Source organism: Callithrix jacchus, chromosome 12 (genome assembly GCF_049354715.1).
Source record: "Callithrix jacchus isolate 240 chromosome 12, calJac240_pri, whole genome shotgun sequence".
NCBI lineage: Eukaryota > Metazoa > Chordata > Mammalia > Primates > Cebidae > Callithrix > Callithrix jacchus.
The window spans coordinates 51,681,816-51,691,123 of record NC_133513.1 but is presented as its reverse complement, the minus strand read 5'-3'; the positions used below and the strand labels follow the sequence as shown (position 1 = coordinate 51,691,123).

The 9,308-nt window shown below is 45.2% G+C and overlaps 1 pseudogene; it reads left to right on the top strand.

The window, feature by feature from the left end:
* Window positions 1–378: 378 nt before the first annotated feature.
* Window positions 379–9,308, top strand: part of LOC108594107 (uncharacterized) — a 29,944-nt pseudogene continuing 21,014 nt past the window's right edge.

The following is a 9,308-nucleotide window of genomic DNA, read 5'->3' as shown; positions in this document are numbered from 1 at the left end:
CAGATGCAGGAAAAGGCAGGCTCTGTGTACCCCTGTGGACCAGCCAGATTCTTGAGCAGATTTTCCTGATCTGCTCCAGGAGAATGGTATACCCAGCAGTTTCAGCAATTTCAGAGACCTTGGTGGCCGGGCAGGAACGGTGTCTCCCCAGTCACCCAGCCATCCCTCTGCAGCTCTCTACATCAGGGGTTGGCCATGGGCCAAGTCCAGCCACCATCCACTTTATAAATAAAAGGGTATTGGCACACAACACACATATTTGTTTATGTAATGTCTAGGGCTGCTTTGTGCTACAATGGCAATGTTGAGTAGTTGCGACAGAGTCTGTACGGCCTGCAAAGTCTAAAATGTTTACTATCTGGTCCTTTACAGGAAAAGTTTGCCAACTCCTACTCTAGGTTGATGGTTACAAAGTCTGACACAGAACAGAGTTACAGGGCCAGGGCAAAGCTGGGAGAACGAGGATCAGGAGTCCAGCTTTCAGTGAAGCCAAATCTATTAAATCTTCAAACTGCCCTTGATACCAAGGTTAGATCCATCCTTCCTTTCCCATTAAAATATCTTGACTTTTATGAAATAAAGGGGATGGCAGACTTGTAGTCGTTCATCTATTTACTTAGCAAGATGAGTGCTAAGACCACGTCAGAGGATCTCACATTTTCTGATCTCAGGACCCATTTCATTCCTAAAAGTTACTGACAACAAAGAGCTTTTGCTTATGTAGGTTATATCTATCAATATGAAAAACCAATACTGGGAAATGTTAAAAAGACGTATTTAATAATGCACTTAGCAATAGCAATAAAAACGTACTATATATTAGCATATTTTTTATTCAAAATAACTATTTTTCAAAATGGAAAAAAATTTAATAAGAAAGATGCTATTGACCCTTTTGCAAATCTCTTCAGCATCTAGCTTAATAAAAGGAAGCTAAATTTTTATATCTGTTGCAAAATGTTGTTTTGGTTGAAGTTTGTGAAAAGATTCCTGACTCTTTCAGATTTGTAGTTGGAAAGGAGAGGAATATTGCCTTTTCAGACAACTGTGGCTATTCTCTTTTGCCACTACACCAAAACTCAGCATGTGGTAGTTTCTTAGTTTAGTTGTGATGTGAAATCTGAAATTATGTCAGTGAACTTTTGGTAAATTCCATGTTTCCATCTTGTACTTTAAATGGACCTTTTACCCCTGCACAATTTTGGAGTATGATGCATTGGTCATTTAGAAAATATTGGTTCACTAGCCAAAGATGTTTTGAAATGTTGACCTATTTAATTATATAACATCCAAGAAATCACATTAATTTATATTACCCCTGATCTTGTCAGAAAATCCTGTAAGTATTGGGAAACACTCAAGTTCATGGTGCTGAAGACGAGTTGTCCAAAACCCTAAGTTTCTTTGAAATGCTTAAATTTTAGTTTTGGCAACTATACCATCAGTTGTTTTCCTTGAAGCAAAAGACTCCCTTCATTCGATTTTGAGAAAGTATCATCTGCCAGATACTGTATAATCTGAATAATCTTAATTTGCCTATCAGTAATGTTTTCAAATAAAAATGATATCCTGGCTGGGCATGGTGGCTCACACCTGTAATCCCAGCACTTTGGGAAGCCAAGGTGGGGGGAACAGTTGAGGTCAGAAGTTCGAGACCAGCCTGGCCAACATGGTGAAACCCTGTCTCTACTAAAGATACAAAAATTCGCCAGGTGTGGTGGTGCATGCCTGTAATCCCAGCTACTCGGAAGACTGAGGCAAAAGAATTGCTTGAGTCCAAGAGGCAGAGATTGCTGTGAGCCAAGATCACGCCACTGCACTTGCAATCTAACCTGGGTGACAGAGTGAGACTCCGTCTCAAAAAAAACATTTTTTTCCATATCCCATGGGGAAAAGTGGCTATTTTAACATGACACTCACAAGGACCTTTATTTGAGGTAACCACTGTACTGCAGGCGGAGCAGAAGTGCTGGACATAAACGCCCTGTTTTGTCACACAAAATATTAAAAAACTGTTTACCCATGGATTGAGACTTAATTAATTTAATACGTTGTTCTGCCTCATCAAGGACATTCTTAAGTACCTTCTTAAAGACTGAATGCAGTAGGGTACGATGACTACTAGTCCAGTCTAGGCCTGCTGCTTTGATTCTTGCTGAGGCGCCAGCAGTTACCGTGGCCACTGTCCTTGCATGGTCACTGTGCACAGCAGCACCAGCAAAGCCAATGGCAAATCAAGTCTCAGTACCACTGTGGAGAGGCTTTCACCTCGCGGACTTCTTGAATGCATCTGGGGGACCCTTGGAAGTGCATGGACCATGCTTCGAGAAGGACTATGTTGGACACAGTGAGGGATGCTAGGAAAATCAGATTCAATCCTTGGTACCAACTTGTTCACCATCTGATGGTGGAGGTTGACACTTGACAACTCAAATCTAAGTTGGAATGGAAAAATACTATAGGATGTAATTTTTTATTGTGGTAGGATATGTAGAACATAAAACTTACCATTCCAACCACTTTTGAATGTAAGATTCTGTGGCATTACGTAAATTCACATTGTTACGGAACCATCACCACTGCCCGTCTCCAGAACATTTTTCTGTCTTCCTAATCAGAAACTGTGAACTCATTAAACAATAACTCTTCCTTCTCCCCTCTCCCCAGCCCCTGGAAACCACCATTCTACTTGCTATCTCTATGAATTTGACTACTCTAGTTACCTCACATAAGCAGAATCATATAAGATATGGCTTCTGTGACTGGCTTATTTCACTTCACCTGATGTCGTCAAGGTTCATCCATGTGGAATTTCCTTCTGTTTTCCTTTTCCTTCCCTCCCTCCCTCCCTCCCTCCCTCCCTCCCTCCCTCCCTCCCTCCCTCCCTCCCTCCCTCCTTCCCTTCCTTCCTTCCTTCCTTCCTTCCTTCCTTCCTTCCTTCCTTCCTTCCTTCCTTCCTTCCTTTTTTTTTCTTAGATGGGGTCTTGCTCTGTTGCCCAGGCTTGTATCGTGGCGTGATCATGACTCACTGCAGCCTCAAACTTCTGGACTCATGAGATCCTCTCTCCTCAGCCTCCCAAGTAGCTTGGACTACAGTTATACAACACCACTCCTGGCTATGTTTATATTTAATTTTTTAGACAAGGTCTCACTATGTTGCCTAGGCTGGTCTTGAAACTTGTGGCTCAAGTGAACCTCCTGCCTTGGCCTCACAAAGTGCTGAGATTACAGGCCTGAGCCACCCTGGGCAGAATGTCCTTCCTTTTAAGGCTGAATAGAGTTCCACTGGATGAATATACCACATGTTATTCATTCATTTATGAATATTTGGGTGGTTTCCACCTTTTGGCTATTATGAATCAAGGTATTAATTTTTGTAAACCTGGCTTAGTTCTCCAATCAGCTCCTGATCTTCATGTCTTTCTTTGGCGAGAAGTCACAGGGCGACTCCAGGCAGGGTCCCCTTTGCATTCAGCCTGCCCCTATCTCCACCCAGGTGAGTCCACGTTAGTCAAGAATTCCAGCATTCTCTTTCTAACATGCACTGCTTGGGCCTGATACCCCTGCACCGCATTTCCCTATGGTTCGGTCTGCGCACTATCTATACCGGAGAAGGTTCAGCAAACAGCTGCTCTCCTTTCGTTTCATTTCGACACGTCTTTATTGATCGTGCATTATTTGCTCATCAAACAGATCTGCAGTTTCAAACACTTACAGTCCTGGAGTTGGCTGCACGTTTGCCTGTTAAATCTGTATTTGCACACGTTGGAGTTGGCGGCTCAGTTCAATAAAGACAAAAAGGTCTATGTGTTGGATGTAGGTGTCTTGGGGAGAGTTTCCAAAGCATGGGAATTTTTTAGAGTAGCTGAGTGCGGCTTTACCTACCAAAGCCTCCCTAAACTGTGTTTATCCATCATTTAGATACTTTATTACCAGATGTATCATTTCACCCAGGATGTGGACTGTTGTGCTGCAGCATCCAGTAAATTGAGCGCTAAATGAGAAATGGGTAAATCAGACCTTCAGCGAGGAGACTTGTATGTTCTGTGAAACATGCAAGAAGAGAAATTATCTTGTGTTCTATCCTCCTTGAGTGTTTTACCGAAGCTCCAGGAAGGAAGCTGCCAGCCGGCACTCACCTTTTAATTTTGAAACAGCCCTTGACTCAACGTCATTCATTGGCACGACCCATTCACACACACTTACCCTTCTGACTGGGAAAGTCCCTCCTGTTTTCACAATGGAAAACAAGCACTTGAGATCTACTAATAATAGGAAAATGAAATATCTGCCTCATGTTTCACTATTTATAAAGCCCTTCCAAGTAGGTTATTTCACACCATCCTCACAATAGACTTGCCATTAATGATATAAAGTGATATGTAAATGCTCAGCCCAGTGTCTGGTATCCAGAAGGAATTCTGAGTGGGTGGTTGTTAGGGAGGCATTATCACCCCCATTTACAGAAGTGGCTCAGAGAGGGTAGGCCCATTAACCACAGGCACACAGCTTGTAAACAGTCATTTCCTACACTGTAAATTTCTCTCTTGGAATGCCACATTTAATGTATATATATATATTACATATATATACACATACACACTATATATATGCACACAAACACTAAATGTGTATATATTATATATATATATTGAGATCTATATACACAAAACATGATATATATAAGATATCACATTTTGTGTATATGTGTGTGTGTGTGTGTGTGTGTATTGCTGTGAACAATAGGTACATAATCACACCTTCCCCAGGACCTGCCCAGATATCAAAACAATCTGATATACTAACTGCTTTTCTGTTCTTATTTTAACTGGAGGCTAATACCAACGAAAGGACAAGGGAGAGGAGGAAAGGGTAGGAAAGCAGAAATGAATTAAGAATTCTCTAGGTGTGTGGAGGTCACACACTTTACGTAATTTAATGCTTAGAATGAACTACAGGAGTATTATTTCACTATTTTATAAGCAGAGCAAATGAGAATTGGGAAGGTTAGAAAATGGAATTATCACAGAGCTAATAACAGAAGGAGCTAGGATCCCAAACCAGGTGTATTTGATTTCAAAATTCACGCCCTGTCCACCATCACACAAGCCAAACTGACGGGCTTGAGCTACTACAGTTGGGTCAGGAAAGCGGTGGCTCCTCAAGGGCATTTGGTCCAATGACCTCACCCTGAATTGCGTGGATGTGAGAGGCTCCAGGTAGCTTCATGTGTTTTAAGGAATTATGCATCCATGGGAGTTTGCCCAAGTGCACATACTCCATGGGAGGGTTTAGAGTAACCAGGAGAAACTAACAGAAATTTTGAGACTCACTGAGTTATTCCAACACTAGTTTGTAAATGGAGAAACAGATGCCCGGGCAGGGGAAAGGTGTTCCCAAGCTGTAGCTGTTAGTGACAGATCTGGGTCCTCATCTTCCGCGTCCTGACGTCCAGGCTACACTCAACGCCCTTCCTCCCCCACCTGAGAGTGGCTAAAGCACAGAGGGCAAAGGTCAGGATTTTAAGAGTTACCTGTTTGAAACTACACCAGCCAGATGTCCTTGGTGGACCTGCACCTAACTGGCCTCAGAAAGTTCCAAGGTGAGCAACTGGGGCCTGAGAAGGGGAGAACAAAGCATCCACTGGCATCTGATCCGGGCTCAAAGAGGCTTCCATTTGAAGTGTGAGAAGGGGTCAGAGCTTCGCTTTGTCTGAAAGGGCAGCCTCTGAGCTCCGTATCTCTGAGGTTTATAATTTCAGCTTGTTTCTCCTCCCACTCCACCATGCTGGTCATTATGGCAGAAAGAGCACTTGATGGAAGAAAGACAGGTTTGTCTTTGCAAGAACAATTTCACTGTTGTCTGTAGAATGCCACCCAATATAAGTGAAATGTGGATACTTCAGACAGACTTCACTGGTCTGGGTATTTATTCAGTTGCCTTAGTTATCAGCAAGTTCAGCCAGATGGCCAAGAAACAGGTTTTAACTTCTTTGACAAGTAAGGACTCATTGGGACGTGGTAATGGATCTTCCAGTGCCGTCGTGCAGTCCTTTGGATTTCTCCCAGCTTGCCCCCACTCTGGCTCAGGTTTGGTCCTGGGGGGAAGGTGGAGCAAGTGGGGAAGGCAAAGTAAAGGAAGGCAAGGTGACTCCAGGTCCCCTGACTGCTGATTCAATGCCTAATACCAAATGATGTGCACTCAGCCACCACTTCCATTTAGGGACGCTAGTTTTCAACCACTAAATCAGTCTATGGCAGTGGTTTTACCTCCCTGGGGACAGTTGTGCTGTGTTTAGATACATCTGTTACAAGTAGGGGGTGCAGCTATCGTCTAGTGCAGCAGTCCCTATCTTTTTGGCACCAGGGTCAGATTTTGTAAAAGACAGTTTTTCCATGGGGTTGGGGGAGATGGTTTCGGGATTAAACTTCCACCTCAGATCGTCAGGCATTAGATTCTCGTAAGGGACTTGCAACCTGGATCCCTCACATGCACAATTCACAACAGGGTTTGCACTCCTATGAGAATCTAATGCCACCACTGATCTGACAGGAGGCAGAGCTCAGGCGGTGATGCTCGCTCACTGGCTGCTCACCTCCTGCTGTATGGCCCTTTCCTACAGACCACTGACCAGTACCAGTTCATAACCCCAGGGGTTATGAACTACTCTGATCTAGTAGATAGAGGCCAGGGATGCTGATAAACATCCTGCAATGAACAGAACAGTGTCCACAGCAAAGAATCATCTAGTCCAAAATGATAGCATTGGTATTGGTAGTACCAAGGCTAAGTCCTTATTGATACTGATAGTACCAAGGCTAAGAAACCCTAGGATAGGAGCTCTGGCTGCATCACGGCATCAAGGAGACCCAGCATCCACTGGTCGTTCACCATGCTGGTTAGCAGTGAGATACCCACAGCAAAGAACTACCCAGTAAAAATGCTGGTAGTGTCAAGGTGAAGAAATCTGAACTTAGGATATTTGGGTTCTAAGCACCAGAAGCCAGCTCCAGATAACTTAAGTATCAAAGGGAACTTATTAGATGGAAAGAACAGAGGGAAGAGCTGATGTGGCAGGCTTCTCAGAGGGCAGGAGCAGGGCCACTCCAGTGTGGGTGTGCAGCGACCTAAGGGCAATCTTATCCAAGCGCCACTGCCAGCTCAGTCAGTTTCTGCCTATTTGCCATTAGCAAGCAGATGTGAATTTCTTGGGAGAATATGGGGATTGGCTGGGTGGAGGCTTGGGTGCTGGAGAGGTCAGGAAATCTTCAGAACTGCATGCCAGGGGTAGGGGCTGGCCCCAGAGAGGAGCCCGAGGTGCTCAGATAGGAAGGGGACTGGATGCTGGCTGTGCAGAGCCAACACAGGCCTGCAGCTACCACGTGCTGTTAGCACAGCATAGGAAAGGCCTTGGGCTCTGTGTCACGTGACTGTATTCAGAGGAGCCAGGCAGAGCAGCCATTGTCAGGAAACACTTGGAGAATTGAAGCAGAGACATCCGAAGCAGCAAAATGCACTAGGATCAGTCTTGAAGAGAACATAAAGGTACCTGGTAGGGTGGCCTTTCACTTCCTGTTTTTCAACAAACTGTGTTTTCTAGTTCATGTTTTAATCTGGCAGACATTTACTGGCTTCCTCTCGTATCAAGGAGTTGTGCCAGAACATGGAGCTTCATCGGGGCTGGCCTTGCCTGTGAAGAGCTTACAGTCTAACGAGGGAGGGAGACAAGGATGGAGAGACGGGGAGAGAGGGAGAGAGAGGAGCAGGAGACAAAAGGAGCAGGAGAAATAGGGGTGAGATGGAAGATAGCAAAGAGGGTAGTGCCCTTGGAGCACGTGTGCTGGGGGCATGGGAGAGCTGATGAGGCTGGTCAGCTGGTTCTCATAAGGGACTTGCAACCTGGATCCCTCACAGGCGCAGTTCACAACAGGGAATGCCGGGATTCCACTGGGGCATGGTGAGTCTTCTTACTGTGGACGTACCCCCTTAGCAGCAAAAGAGGAAGACAGGCCATGAGGACGCGGGAAGAAAGCGCTGCTGTTGCTGAAGATTTTCCCGTGTCTCTAGAGCAGCATTCTGGGGCGGGTGTTGTCCTGCCATTCCTGTGTGTCCAGTGTTGGGAGGCTGCTCCCCTGTGACCCTCCAGGCCCCAAGGAGAGGTCACGTGCTGTTGGCAGAGGAGTCCCTGCATCTGTTCCTTTTATTTGTTCTGTTAAAGAAAAAGGCCCGTTGAGGGCGTGCCGGAGATCCAATCCACCAGTCACAGGGCAATTATTTATTATGAGCCTTGAATACTTTCCTGATTGTATAAGGTTTTATTGTGTTTTTATACGGAGGGCAGACTTGGGGAGTCATTTTGGCAGCTGAGAGGGGGAGGGAAAAGAGCTTTCTGGGATCATTCTGGGAGTTAAAAGTTCACCTCTAGATGGAGTTTCAGGGGCTGTGAGATTCTAGGGGCTTGACCAGAAACCTCAAATTCCATTAGTGCTTAGCCCTCTATGGCAAGTTAGGAGGAAAAGTATCTTCCCTCTTCTCCCAACGTGAATGAGATTTTCCCTCTAAATAGTTCAACTGTTGGGCTCTGGGAGAATAGGGGTGCACTGTGATCTGGCTGGGGCAAAAATGCTGCTCCCTCTGTGTGAGTCACTCCCTCCACTGCACCCTTGGTGGCCTGAGCTACTGTGAGTGTTTCACAGTCCCACTTGGTGGAAAGCAGAGGTCTGGCTCGGTCAGCTCTGAGTGCCTCAGTCCTGCAGGCCTGAAACATGGTGGCTCCTTGGCCAGCCTATGAACCCACCACCACCTTTTCAGAAACACTGCCATCAAACAGACGTCTTTCACTTTTGAATTGGGTTTGGGATACATCAAGGACCCAATTCAGAGGAGAACCTTTTTTCTAATATGCAAACACACACACCTGCATCCCAGTGTGAATTCTACCCATCCTTCAAGGCTCAGACCGCCCCCCTTCATGAAGCCTAATCACCACCCCCAGCTTCTGCTCCTCCCCCCCCGCTCCTCCTCCTCCTCTGTCTCCACCTCCTCTTCTTCCTTCATCACCACTGCTACTGCAAACTGTGTAGCAGCCAATAGGCTAAGTACTTTAAAGATACTATTATTAAAATATTCATTAATCCCCACAAAAATCATATTACTGCCTGTACTTTACATAAAAATAGCATAGCACTCAGAGAGGTTTTGCTGCTTATCCAGAGTCACACACATAGTAAGTAATAGAACCAAACCTTGAACCCAGGTAAGAGTGATGCATAGGCCATCTGGGCCTCCAGGCCAGACTCAAGTGACCT